Below are 15454 nucleotides of genomic sequence, written 5' to 3'. Positions count from 1 at the left end.
GGGATTTCCCTCATCAAAAACCAGGAATCTCTCTCTCAAGTCTTGGAACTCTATCTGCACCCCTAAAGTTTTTGGTGGCTTAGGCATTAGGAGGATGAAAGATGTGAATCTAGCCCTCATATCAAAGCTTGGTTGGAAGCTCCTCACGGGTTCTCCTCACGGGTTCAGACTCTCTTTGGGTGTCCCAGCTCTCAGGTAAGTATCTCCAATCTGAATCTTTCCTCTCCCCCTCTTCCCTTTCTTCCTCTTCATGGCTGTGGAAAGGCATTTTAAAGTCTAAGCCAATCATCTCTCAAGGTGCTTGCCATAGGATTCATAGTTTTTCCTCCCTTTCTGTTTGGAACTCCTCCTGGATTCCTACTGTGCCTTTTTCACCCCCACTCCTCTTCCTCTGAGTAGGTCCTCTTATCCTGACTTGATTATATCGGATCTCATTACCCCAAATGGCTGTTGGAATCTCCCTCTTCTGGTCTCTTTGTTCACTTCCCCTTGTGTCAAAGAAATTCTAAAGATTCCAATCAGCCCTAACATTTCCACTTCTTTTCTTTGGACCCCCTCCTCAAATGGCAACTTTTCTACCTGCTCAGCTTTTAGGTTGATTAGCAACTCTAGAAACTCTACTGTCATTTCTCCTCTTGAGTCTAGCTCTTGGAAGGCTTTATGGAAGCTAAAGCTTAATGCTAGGCTGATTTTGTTTCTCTGGAAAATTGCTTGGGACATTCTCCCCTCTAAAGTCAGGCTGAAAGCTATCTTCAATATCCCTAATTCAGAATCCTTTTGCCCTCTTTGCAGCTCAGAAGAGGATTCTCTTTCCCATCTCTTCTTTCGTTGCATTTTTGCTAGAGTTGCATGGAGATCCTCTTTTTGGCCTCTTGATTCCTTAGCTTGGTCCTCTCTTAGTCTCCCAGACTGGATAAAAGGCATCATCTATCCTTTTTCCTCTTTTGGTATTCCTAAAGCTGATTCTCACTTGTTTCAAATTTATGCTTCGGTTTTATGTGATCTTCTCTGGTTTTCTAGAAATAAAGCAGTGCATGAAGGCATTATTCCAGATATCATTTCTTTGGCTAGCTCCATCAAAAGAACATCTCTGGATCATGCAGCAGCTTGGAAGTACTCCTCCCATATTACTGTAAAAGAATTCTGGTCTCTTCCCCCAGCCGGTTCACACAAGATCAATTTTGACACTGCTATAAGGGAAAAATTTTCAGTGCAGGCTGCTGTTTGCAGAGATTCAAAGGGTCACATTGTTAAGGCTATTTCCCAAATAAATCCTCCATGTGATCCCATCTATGGTGAAGCTCTTGCAGCTCAGCTTGCTGCCTCCTTAGCAGCCTCTTTGAAGCTCACAAGTTTCTCTCTTGAAGGTGACTCATCGGTGATTATAGATGCTTTGCAAAACCCTTCCATCACTTTTGACTGGCATATACAATCAGTGATTGCCAACTCTTTGTTACTCCTTAAAGCCTCCCCTCTTTGGGAGGCAAAGAAAATTCACAGAAGTGCAAACTTCTGCGCCCACCATGTGGCTTATTGGGCCGCGGCAAGAGTGTTCTCGGGCTGCATTCCCACTTATTTTCCCCCCCCTCCTTCAATCCCCTTATGTAGTGGAAAGGATCCACCCCCCTCTCTTTCTTTCTCCTGTTGTAAGGCCTTTGGCCCCTTGGTTTGTTAATGGATGTCTTGTTACAAAAAAAAAAAAAAAAAAAAAAATCAAAGAAAGCATTGTGGCATAGAGTGAGAGAAAGAAAGAAAAGAAAAGGGAGAAAAGAAAAGATACTCTACCAAGTGAAAAAAGAAGAAAAGAAAGGTGTAGGAGCGGAGGAGAGAGAAAAGAAAGAAAAGAAAAGGGAGAAAAGAGAAGGTTTCAGCCAAGTGAAAAAAAAAAAAAAAAAGCGGTCCACATCACACGCGCCGGTCAGGTTTGGTGCGTCGATCTGATAACCACCCAAGTGGACTTATTTTCTTTTTATTTTTGGCCCAAGTCGGCCTCTTTTATTTTTGGCCCATGTCGGCCCTTTTTATTTTTGGCTCATTGTCAGCCTGGCCCGTTTTCGGCCATTTTTGGGCCCTTTTTGAAGTTTGGCTCATTGACAGCCCTGGCCCGTTGTCGGCCCCTTTTGGATTTTGGCCCGTAGTCGGCCCCTTTTATTTTTGGCTCATTGTCAGCCCTGACCCATTGTTGGCCCCTTTTAGATTTTGGCCCATTGTCGGCCCCTTTTGAAGTTTGGCTCGTTGTCAGCCCTAGCCCATTGTCGGCCCATTTTGAAGTTTGGCTCGTTGTCAACCCTAGCCCGTTGTCGGCCCTTTTTGGAGTTTGGCCTGTTGTCGACCCTTTTAAATCTGCATTCACCAGCCACTTGCCGCCGTTGCTGGTTGCCTGCCAGCCTCTATCTCCTTCGGCAGTCGTCATCTACAGCCCGTTCCCCGCCTCCAACCACCGCCGTCATCATTGTTTTGGATTTCAAACTCAAGGTTCCAGAATATTCTACCTTGAGTTTGAGGGAGGATGTCAGAATATATGGAAAATATATTATATTTTCCATATATTCCATAATTATGCTGATATTGAAATATTATATATTTATGGGTTTATTGTAATCATATAAGGGGATTGTAATCAAATCAATGAGATTTGATTACCAAACTTGTATTTAGACATTACCCTATAAATAGAGACCTTTGTATTGTAGACAAATCAAGTTAATGAGCACAATGTAGTCCTTATGGGTATTCTTAGTAGTAGACGTAGGTGTCTAACACCGAACCACCCGTAAAGTTTTTTGTGTTCATTTTCTATCTCCATTCATATTTCCGCTAAAATTTCAACACCATCAAAATTACAAACCAAAACATCTCTCCTCTTGTGATTACTCATTAATTCTCCATGGCACTGTCGACTAAAGCTTTCTTTGCTTCCTCCATTCCTCCAATTGCTCCAAAAAGAATACCACAAAATCCCAATTCAAACTCCTTCAGCCTCACCTCTTTGCCTAGTGCTCACAAAGATTGGAGCATTGCCCATCAAGATAACACTATTTTGTGGTCTACTCCCATAGAACGTCAACGTGATAGGGTAAGTAATTTTGTGCTTCTTAATTAATTGCGTACCTCGCTAAAACTTGAAGTACTCAATTCCAATTTCCAAACCTCACTCTCTTAATTGGTGATCTCATCTGCAGGACGGTTTTAGCCTCCAACATGAACAGAAAATGGAAGAATGCGGGCATGTACTAAGGAAAGTACGAAATGATGATCCATTTGAAAGTTTAAACATGATTAATGCTGTTCAACGCCTGGGAATTGATTACTACTTCCAGCAAGAGATTGAAGCAATTTTACATAGCCAATATCTAAAATACATCTCTCATGGTGACTGCGGCCATGAGCTTCATGATGTTGCTCTACGCTTCCGACTCTTGAGACAACAAGGCTACTATGTGCCTGCCGGTCGGTATTAATCAATAACCTTTCTTTACCTCTTAAACCTTATTCTATACTAGAATTGATTATATCTATATGTTAATTAACGCCTTAATTATATATGGTTTGGAACAGATATATTTAATAACTTTAAGGACAAAGAGGGAAAGTTTAACAAAGAACTGGCTGAAGACATTAACGGATTGATGGCTTTGTATGAAGCTTCACAGCTAGGTATAGAAGGTGAAGACATACTTGAAGAAGCTGGAAACTTTAGCGAGCGGCTCCTGAATGCACGGGTGAGCCAACTTGATGATAACCAAGTCAGAGTTGTTGGGAGTACTTTGAGGCATCCTTATCACAAAAGCTTGGCGAGGTTCATGGTTAAAAACTTTATTGGAAATTTCCAAGACAGAAATGGATGGTTAAATGATTTACAGCAACTAGCAAAAATGGATTTCAATATGGTCCAATCCATGCACCAAAAGGAAATTGTTCAAATTTCCAAGTAAGTTTAATTAATTATTAATGATCACTTGTTTTAATTACTTAACTATATTTCATTGCCAAGATAATTTATTCTCACCTCTAACGTCAATTTTTGTCGTCATATATAGATGGTGGACAGATGTTGGTTTGTCTAAGGAGCTAAAGTTTGCCAGAGACCAACCACTCAAATGGTACACTGTTTCCATGGCCTGTCTTACAGATCCAGATATGTCAGACGAAAGGGTTGAGCTCACAAAACCCATTTCTCTTATCTACATAATAGACGACATTTTCGATGTTTATGGATCGCTTGAGGAACTCACTCTCTTCACAGAAGCTGTCAACAAGTATATATATATATATCACTGTAGTTAATTTTCTCTTCTCTTCCCCTATCAACCATTACTAATTAATAAGCTGCACACAGATGGGATTTTGCTGCTCTTGAGCAACTCCCCGAGTACATGAAGATATGCTTCAAGGCTCTTTACGACGTCACCAACGAAATTAGCTACAAGATATATCGGAAGCATGGATGGAACCCCATAGACTCTCTAAGAAAAACGGTATATATAATATTTCTTGTTTATATATATATATTTCTTCCAAATTAATTACCAACATCAAATTAATCTAGCAACTTTGTTTTTTGCAGTGGGCGGTTTTGTTCAATGCCTTTCTAGTGGAGGTAAAATGGTTTGCTACAGGGCGGTCGCCGAAGTCGGAAGAGTATTTGACGAATGCAGTTGTTAGTTCAGGGGTTCATGTGGTTCTAGTTCATATTTTCTTCCTTTTGAGTCACCATTAAAATAAGGAAACTGTACAACTTGTTGATAACATTCCGGGGATTATATCTTCTCCGGGCACGATTCTTCGGCTTTGGGATGACTTGGGAAGTGCCATGGTAAGTATAGGAAACATAAAGTTCGATCACATCCTGTTGATTAACTAAACCCTCAAACGAAACAGTTTTGGATTATTCAAAGACCAATTCGGAAGTCAACCTAGTTAATGTAACGAGTTCTTGCACATGTTTCTCATTAAATAATTTAATTAATATTTTAACATGTGTAATTGAAGGATGAGAGTCAAGACGGCCATGACGGATCATACATAGATTACTACATGCAGGAAAACGAAGGCTGCTCTATCAAAGAGTCACGAGAGAAAGTTGTGGGTATGATTTCAGATGCGTGGAAGCAACTTAACAAAGAGTGCTTCTCTCCAAATCCATTTCCAGCAACATTCACTAACGCTTCTCTTAGTCTTGCAAGATTGGTTCCATTGTTGTATAGTTATGACAATAACCATTGCCTTCCAAGCCTCGAGGAGCACATGAAATCCATGCTTTATGAAAGTTTCACTATGTAATGAGCTAATATCATGTAAAATTACTCAATAAACTTTGTGTTCAGAAGAAGCCTATAGATATCTTCTCAATTGCAATCAACATTCTTAGTCATGAATTTAAGATAACTAAAATAAATAACAAGAATTCATAGGTACGTGAATCACGTGTTGTAATTTTAATTAATGATTCAAATTGTAAAGGTTTTGAAATTATTATACGTATTATACGTAGTTGAAATTTTAAGATCTAATTAATTGTAAATTAAAATCAAGCGTCAAGATTAATTATACAAAATTTAGGGATTAATGCAAAATTGGTCCCTATAGTTGGCCTAATTTACAAATCACTCTATGTGGTTTAAAAAATAATTTATAGGTCCCAAAGGTAGGCCAAAATAACATTTTACTCCCTGAACTTATTTTCCGTTAAATGACTTAACAAAAACTGTTACATTGCCACATCACACCCAATAAAAATAAGACACGTATTCTTTTTTATTTATGCTTTTAAAAAATGACAAATAAGCTTTTACACGTCATTTTGAGGCTCCAACTCACACTCCACGTCAAATTAAATAAACATAATCATCTATATCTTATGTGCGGTTGTCATCTTCATCTTCCCCTATGATTCTTGTCGTTGTCTTCATCTTTTCTAATGATTCTTGCCGTCGTATTCAACTTCGTCTTCATGCCATCGTCTTCATCTTCCCCACCAATTCGTGCCGCCGTTTTCTTCATCTTCCCCAAAAACAACGACATAGAGAGAGAGGAATAGATTGTTTCCGATGCCAGGAAACAATTTTTCAAGATGCTTCAATGCTCAAAAACAAATCATAATTTTCATAGAAAGACTGCCCAAAATTGCACTAATCCAAAAACACAGATGCCCAAAAGTCTCAGAGTAACTCACAGATTGAAGATCACACCCATTAGAAGATGAAGACAACGGTAAGAATCATTGGGAAAGATGAAGACGACGGTGGCACAGGGGATATAGAGGGATTATGTTTATTTAATTTGACGTGGAGTGTGTGTTGGAGCCTCAAAATGACGTAAAAAAGCTAATTTGTCATTTTTTAAAAGTATAAATAAAAAGAACACGTATCTTATTTTTATTGGGTGTAATGTTGCAATGTAATGATTTCCATTAAGTCATTTAACGAAAAATGAGTTTAGAGAGTAAAATATTATTTTGGCCTACCCTAAGAATTTATAAATTATTTTTTAAATCACATAAAGTGATTTACAAACGGAAAATGTTAAAGGCACAACACTAACCCAACTTAGGACCAACTTTTCTCCTACGTGTCATTTAACAACAAAAGAAATTGAGAGAGAGGATTTTGGGATTCCGAAAATTTGGGAAAGAAGACAATTTGTTTGGTTTAAAATTCAAATTTTTGTACACGTAGGAGAGAAGTTGGCCATGAGTTGAATTTGTGTTGTGTCCGTATCAAACCTCTAAATAAATTAGGTCAATCACAAAGATCAATTTTACATTTATCCCCAAAATCTATTCCTAAGCTAATTATAACGTATACATGTTTGACGAGGTAGCGTTTGTCATCAACGTGTTCCTCAGACGTACGTGGGACAGGGGCCAGGGCCTAATTGACGACCTCTTGCCTGACTGAAGCCGACTTTCACGTGATCGATCGGGACCATCCATACGTGTAACCGTGTTTTACGTTGCACCGATTATGCATGCGTTGAAAGTTTCCTCCACTAATATTTATTGTGGAGTTCGTTACTGTAGACAAAGCTAAAGATTCCCATTGGTACCTACATGAAAGTACGAACAAACCTTAACCACATCTTCCTTAACTATCATACCTGCCCCCACCAGATTCATTTGGATTTTTTTTTTTTTTTTTTTTTTTTTTTTTTTTTAACTTCGTTGAAAATCTTTGAATTTTTAGCTGATTTGATAAATTTTCTTAAACTTTAAAATCTTTCAATTTAGTCTCTTAACTTTTTAATTGCTTTCAATTTGGACCCCTCCATCCGATTTTAAACGATACATGACGTTTATACTCCTGATTTTTGTATAAAATTTCAACTTGCAAAACGTTTTTTTATTTTTTATTTTTTTTAAAAAATCAAGAATATTTTGGTCTTTTTTTTTTTGTATTTTTAACGGTTAAAATTGACGGAGGAGTCCAAATTGAGAGCAATTGAAAATTTAAGGGACTAAATTGAGAAATTTTGAAGTTTAGAGGGATATTTCAAAACGGGTAAAAGTTTATGGATCTTTAGTGAAGTTTCCCATTTAATTTTTTTTTACCAATTTTAGAAATCATTTTTTTTTACCAGTTTTAAAAAGTTAAAGCATGAAATGAAAGAGGAGCCATTATATGGCAATGCTTGCACATATTTATGAATTTTGATAGATTTACCTTTTGTGATATATATATCATCATCATCAGAAATGCTACACATCTCAATTTTTTTTTTTTTTAAAGTTGGTTCTCAAATGATATGTCACCATCTCATGAGTTGATGACACACTTTTTAAAATAATAAATCTCATGAGATGGTGACATATCATTTATGAACTAATTTTTTGAAAAAAAATTTGAGATGTGTAACACTCCTCCATGATCATTCTATTTTGAATTGTTAGGAAGATTGGTGAGCCATAATATTGTATATTGAGACTCTACACAACTTAGAGCTTAATCCTATGAGTTTGGACTTAATAATATTATATTAACCACTCACACTTTTTACATATTTTTAATATGGGACTCTATCCTTTACACTACACATATAATACCTAACAATATTTAATGATAGATCTGAATAGAAATAGAAATATATATATATACACACGAGGACTCAACAAACACTCTATTATAGAAGAGAGAGAAACTAAAAGACAGCTATCTTTACACTAGTTGATTAAAGGACTAGCCTACAAGACTAAGGCTAGCTTGTAGCATTTTAACTTTTTTAGTTTTTTAACTATAAGGGCTAGGTTTTCGATCTTTGTTTAGCTGGTAGTATGCTTCCATCATGCTTTCTTGTAGGCTTTATCTATATAATTATTGCTAGCCGACAAATCTTTTGTTTGCTTTTTGACAATAGAATGCAAGCCGCCAAATTTTCTTTTATTTTTCTCAAACTTGCTTTTCACATTGGTTTACCAAGTCTTTTTTTGCATGATCTTCATCCTTTCATCATGTGATAAGGTTATTGTACTCTTCTTCCTCTAGTAAAAGTGAAGAGATAGGGCTTTCTTGTTATCATATTTTCAAGCAATTTTTCAGTTTGCTCGATGTAATATGAAATTCGGGTGCAATTAAGTGAGACTTCAATAACATATAATCTTTTATCATTAGTTATCATGAATCTATTGATGGGAGTGTCTAACTTCCTTTGCTTTGCCAAAGAGAAAAAGCTTTAAGCCCAATAATTCACTTCTTCAACATAAGCAAAGTTTAGAGAATTAATCATTCTTTCTTCAACAAATTTTTCTTCATCTTTGGCTTTTAAGTACCATATCTGATTAGGCTAGAAAAAAATTTTCTTTTATTCTCCAACCAAGTGAACTTCCCATTTAGAAGGTAAAGTATTTTTCCCATTTTAGATTCCTCGCTAAATAAGAAAGTAATGTTCTTATCATAGAAGGAAACTGTCACCATTGATATGCTGTCAATGCTTAGAAAATTACTTGATTAGCAATTTTCCATTCAATATCTTCAATAAAGCACTCTTCATTATTGATGAGAGTTGTCAACTTGGGAATTCCTTCGTGAAGATTAATGTTTGAATGGCTGCGAATTAAGATCGGTTAATCTCAACTCCGTTAATATTTGAAGGGATTAAGTAGACTTTACCCATAATTTAATTTAGGAAAATTTTGTTTTTCATCCCATCTTAGCTGTTTGAGAAGATTGATGGAATGATAAATTTCTCCACTTTTGCTGTTTGGCAGCTATTTTTTCTGCCAAACAACTCGTATGTTGTTTGAACTTCCCTTTTTGGTTTAAAATTTGGGATTTCCAAACAACACATATCTTGGAGGATTCTAGAATTGTCCAAATCTTTAATATCTGAATAGTCTTGTTTAGACGGTTCAAGAGCTGAATAACCATGGTTAGGTTTTCCTTGGGAGGATTTCGTCAATTCCATAGAGTTAAAGAAAACTTGTTTAGCTTCCTCCCACGTATTATATGCCTTGTAACAATCATCTTTTAAAACCACTAATTTGAGAATTGCATTGTCTTTATGATGTAAAGATTCCTAGTTAAAAACCTTCTATTAGGAGAATTCATGGAAATCTGCATAAAGATTAATATCTCTTAGCTGCTTGTTTAGCAGTTCTTCTCAATGATTTTTGCTCTTCTATAATATTTCTTTTATTGGTAAAAAAAAAATTAACTGCTTTACTATCTGTTATGATAATAAAGTTTTCAGAGGCTACGTACATAAATATGAAAACTTTTTATTGTTATTTTAATAGCTAAAAGTTGTTTTTCAAATATGATGTAATTAAGTTCTTTTGATTTAATTTTCAAAAATTATAACCACAAATTAATTTGTCATTTTGAAGCTTTTTAGGAATATACTCTTAAATGATTTTCTCAAAAAAGAGTTCCTACCCAAAAGACTCCCCCTTCTTTGGACGGAGAAGGGAGTTGGACTTCCAATTAAAACTTTTGACGAATTCAATTAGAGCTGTCTATAAATATTCTCACAAAGCATGATAACAGAAACACACTTTCGTATGAAAGTTCTCAATAACTATCAAACACAATAAATCAGAAGCAGAGCATAATTTGGGTCCACTATACTTACAAACTCCTGACTCCAAGTCTCATTTTCCAACGGTTCAAACAACTACATAAATGCTGAAACCTCTAAATTCTAACAAGGCTCTGAGAATTCACTACGAAGACCAGCTGAGCATCTCAACTCGAGTGACCATCTACTAATTCTGACAAAAAACAAAAAGCCAAGAATGAGCTAATGTAACAATATGAGCCGAACAAATTTCTACAAAAGAATTTTTTTTTTACAAAGAATTTATCCAAGGTCACATGACGGGGTGGTAATCACGGTTATGCCGCTAAGACATCAATTATGCTACGAAGATACATCAATTATGCCACAAAGACATCAAATATATATGTCACAAAGATGTCAAATATACCATGAAGGCATCAATTATGCCAGGATGACATCAACTATCATAGGATTCCTCCAAGTAGTAATTTTGGTGTGGTGCATTTGATACCAAATTTAAGTATTAGTGTGTTATATAATAAGCTTCTTGTGTTATTATTTTTTTTGCCTTATGTCAATACCACTATGACGACCTAGTAGTGGGGTAGATGAATTGGTCGACTTCTTGGACCTCCTTTCTTCTGTGTAGGCTTATTGAATCTCGGTCAGATGTTGCAATGAATCCATTCCTGCAGCCTTATAAATTTCTTTTATTTGCCACATTATGAAAACTCATATCGCTATCAAGAAGAAAACGGATGTGCTAACGTGCAACAGCTTTCTAAGGGAGAAATACTACTTGGTGAAATAGGTCTTTTTAGAATCAATTTCAAACCATCTGCTAGAGGTTGTAACAATCCGAACAATCCCATTACATCAGGACCTTTTCTTTTCCTCAATCACACAGTTGCTGTAGGACATTACTTACTATTCATCGATCCCAACTATCTTGACAAGATTCGGTATCATTTTTCTCTCTCTTTTTGGTTTCAAAATGCTGCACGTCTGGACAGTTTGACTGATTATTCTGGCTCCAAAACCCTTGAGAGGTCGTATCTTTTTGAAGTCAATGGGAATGTTTTGCAAAGGCTGCAGCACCTGCTACTGAGGCTTGCTGTTGGTATCCACAAAGATAAGACTGACTCTGTTCTTAAGATATACCATTTGATGTTTTACCGTTGGTTCATTCATGCCACCCCTATCCTTTTTAGTGCACGAACTCCACAGCCCAAGTACTATTGCGTAGTTTCAGTTTTCCTCAACCATTCGAAATTCGAATTGTGATGCTCATCTTTGCTGACTACATACTCGTGTCGTATCCTATCTTACTTTCAGGGTTTTTTTTTCTGCCTCTCTCTCCTAATATGTTCAGATTTAACTACATTTAAGATAGAGCATTCAGCTTCACTTGATAAACCTTTGTAGCAGAAAAGATAGTGCTTTGATCTCTACACAATAGAAACATGGAAAGAAAATTCTTTCTTCTAATTACATCTCATAAACACTAATACCCACAATCTAAAACTAATTCCCCTCTTAAGCAAACCCAATGAAAACAAGAACACCCACAAACCAAAAACCAAAAACACAAAATCCACATAAAAATCCAATCGTTTTTTTGGATGAATGAGTAAGTTTCATTACCAAAACATAACAGCACTATACACATAAAAATCCAATCTTTAAAGCAAAAGAAAAGAATACCGGAAAACAAGTCATGTTCAACACAACAAATCTATGCTCACAAAGAACATTACAGAAAATAGGGGAATTTGAAGCTTTTACCTTGAATTACGTTGGGTATGACTAGATTTGTGGGAGAAAAGTTTGATGGGAATGTCGCCAGAGGAAAGTAACTTGTTGCGTGATAGCTGCTGTTTATAACTTGAGTGAGAGCCTAAACGTAGGAAAAAGAGTAAAAGGAGTGAGCTTCAGTTAAAAGGCAGGGGATAGCTTACATAATGTCATTTGAGACACTAAGACTCTATAATTTTATATGAAGAAACTTTATGTCTCGGGTTGTGGCCATGAAGACTTATGACATCTTGATCATAAAAATAGACATAACATTATCACACGGTCACAACCAATAAGGCTACGATAATACTATCACATGGTAAGCACTAAATTGAAGCCGATATTAATATCTTGTAATCCCACCTCAGCAATGTCATTGCCATCGGCTAAGATAAGACATTTGCAAAATTTCATAAGAAATAAATAGAAGAGTGAAAATGCAAGAGCAAAAGAGCAACTTAATTACTTGTCCAGAGGTAATTTTAGCCTGTACTGGAAATGCTTTCTCGAATTTCCCAGTTCTACAAGCTCCTTAGCTTCCTCAATCTTTGCCTTCTTGACCAACACATCCACTGCACGCTGTATTACCGCTGTGTCAATAATAAACTGGTGATTGATAACCTCCACACATAGCTCAATTGCCATATCGAAATCACCCTCTTCGCACAGACGTGGAATAAGGGCCGCATAAGTGACCCAATCAGGACTACATCCATTTTTTCTTAGCTCCCTATACCACCATTTCGCTTCCTCCAACTTTCCATCATTACAAAACCCTTTAATCAAAGCATTATAACTCATCACATCTGGGTTAATTGCTTTGCTCTGCATTTCATCAATCAAGTTAACTGCTTCTGATATTCTGCTGTCATGAACCATACCGCGCAACCTTGAATTATAACTTCTAATATCAGGAATAACATTCTTGCTCTCCATCATACACCATATCTTCTCTCCCTCCGAAAACCGACCATTGTTATAAAACCCATTGAGAAGCGTATTAAATGTTACCGAATCAGGCTCCAACCCATTCTTCTCCAACTCATCAAGCATCAAAAGCCCAGTATCCAACGAACCCATCTCACAAAATGCATTGATAACAGTATTATAAGAGACCAAATCAACTTCTATCGACACCCTTTGCGGTAGTCCCCGGAAAAGCTCCTCAACTTTATCGAATTTCTTGGAGTTCACACAAGCGGCCAAAAGGGCGTTGAAGGACTTCGATGTACGCGGACAATTCAGCTCAGGCATTTCTTCGAACACCTTGTGAGCATGGTCAAACATGCCCGCTTTACCAAACAAGGCGATAAGACGGATTGCAAATCCCTCGGAGGAGATGTCCGGGTATTTCTTCTGGGCTTCGAGGATTTCTTCTATCATAGAGAATTACTTGGCAGAAGCAAGGCGGCGAACCGTGGACTCGTAGATGCCGTGCGAGGCGCGGAAGCGGTGGGACGCGGAGGATTTCTTGAACTTCTCGACCACTTTTTCGAGTCTGCCTTCTTTGGAGCGAGCGCTTCGGGCCGAGGCTTTGACGGTGTTGGTTTGGGTTGTTGCACGGACAGAAGTACTGTTGAAGATGCCATGGAGACGACGGTGGAGAGAAGACATGGTTGTAGAGAAGGGTTTTACGACTAGGGTTTTAACATTCCAAACTTGAATGGAACGGTTGGCTTTAAGACAGGAAATGGAATACATTTGGGGATGGGGTAGGTTGAGTCCCCTATTGGGCGAGGTCATGCACATTATTGTTGCCACTTCTATTTCGATGGTGCTTGCAACCTGGCTTGTTTGGGAAAGCTACCCAACTCAATTTATTTTTTTTTATGTTTGGTAAAACACCTACTTTTTCCAACTCAACCCAACTAAAAAATATCATTAATAAAAATTTTAAAATTTATATATTTTTAGAGTTGGTAACCGAACTACCTTTGGAGTATAGGGGTGGCCGATGGACAAATTTTCAACCCAATTTGAAAAAAAATTTTGTCCGATGGCCGATCCACCCCCAAGCAATTTTCGCAAGTGGTTGAGCCACACCCAAATAGTTGTGGCTAATCCACCCCAAATATATATATATATTGTAATTATTTTCATTTTAGCTTATATTTTTTATAATTTTATTTTATATTATTCTTCGATAATATAAGAATACAAAAATCACACATCCAAACAGTATCCAAATACATTCGATAATAAATTTTCTTTATCTTTCTTTTTATCATTTAAATATTATTTATTTACATGTTCTTAATTATTTATTGTTTTAATTATTATTTATTCTCTTCCAAACCACTCTCAAATCTCAATCCCAGCTCTTCCTTTGTACTGGTCAGATCCATGGAGGAATCCATATCCCAAATACTTGTAGAGCTCGAAGAGATCTGCCACTCCGCTGTACCGGCCGGCATGGAGTATTTGCTGCATTTGACCTTTTGTGTTTTTATTTTTTATTTTTTATTTATTTTTTATTATTATTAAAAAGGGCAAGCGGGAAAGATTAACTATGATTATTCTACTTAAACTCAACCATCGTAACACTTATCGATTAGGAGCTGCAAAAGAGAGGCTTAGATTATAACACTCTAGTCTCATATTGAAAAGATGAAAAGTAGCCCACATAAAGTATGTGGTTTATAAAGATAATTATGAGTATTAAGTCACACATTACCTAATTACTAGATGGAATTGGACTTTCTAAAAAATTTTAAGAAAGCTTCAAATTAACTAATCATTTTAGACTGATAACGTAGATGTAATTAGCGCTTTCTCTTGTGTCGTTACATAGATGATGTGAATCATAAGCACTCTCTTAACTCCGTGTCCCTAGCTTAGCCATATTAGAGCATCAATGCGTACTAAGGTGACTTACATTAATTTTCGTTATGAGATCCCATACCATAATGTGCACCTGACCACTTAGAGGGTTTGTTTCGGCAATTGAGCCGCCATCCCCTTTTTTTTCTTTCTGTCTTTTTTTTTTTTTTTTTTTTTTTTTTTTTTTTCAATATATATAGGAAAGGAAAGGTTCTCTAGGCTGCTCATGCTTAAGTATTCGGATGAAAACACTCTTTCTAATTAAAGAGTTTTGTATCAATGTCGAAGAGGATAAAAAATTGGATGTAGAATTCATCCCATCTCCAAGTAAGTCTGGTAAATTCTATGCATTTATTTCGTAATAGAATTGAGTCTATTGAGATTGTCTCCATACCAAAAAAAATATTTAAGAAAAGAGGCTTTAAAGTATTCATTGCTAGTGCTCTAAATTCTTGGACGAAAACACTCTTTTTTTTAAAGAGTTTTGTATTAGCGTCGAAGAGGATAAAAAAATTGGAAGTAGAATTCATCTCATATCCAAGTATTCTGGGAAATTCTATGCATTTATTTATTAATTGAATCGAGATTCTCTCGATGCCTAACCATCTCTAGCTTCTATGGGCTAGAAGGTGCAGACAGGGGCGGTGTCACATAGTCAAAAACCCACATTGTTGGTGTTGTGCAAAAAATACACGATCACAATTACGGTTAAATAAGGCGAGAACAATCACACATAAGATAACACCAAAATTTAAGTGGTTCCCTCAATGTGAGGTACATTCACTGGCGGAAGCGATCATGAAGAAATTCACTATGAAAGATGAAGTACAAAAATATAGTGTAA

The 15454-nt window shown here is 36.5% G+C and overlaps 1 pseudogene; it reads right to left on the bottom strand.

The window, feature by feature from the left end:
- Window positions 1-9938: 9938 nt before the first annotated feature.
- LOC132171009 (small ribosomal subunit protein mS78 (rPPR3a)-like) lies at window positions 9939-13505 on the bottom strand (annotated as a pseudogene).
- Between the last annotated feature and the right edge of the window lie 1949 nt (window positions 13506-15454).

The sequence above is a fragment of the Corylus avellana genome, chromosome ca2 (assembly GCF_901000735.1).
Source record: "Corylus avellana chromosome ca2, CavTom2PMs-1.0".
In the NCBI taxonomy this organism is placed as follows: domain Eukaryota; kingdom Viridiplantae; phylum Streptophyta; class Magnoliopsida; order Fagales; family Betulaceae; genus Corylus; species Corylus avellana.
The sequence above is the reverse complement of the archived record's forward strand: the minus strand, read 5'-3'. Positions and strand labels throughout refer to the sequence as shown.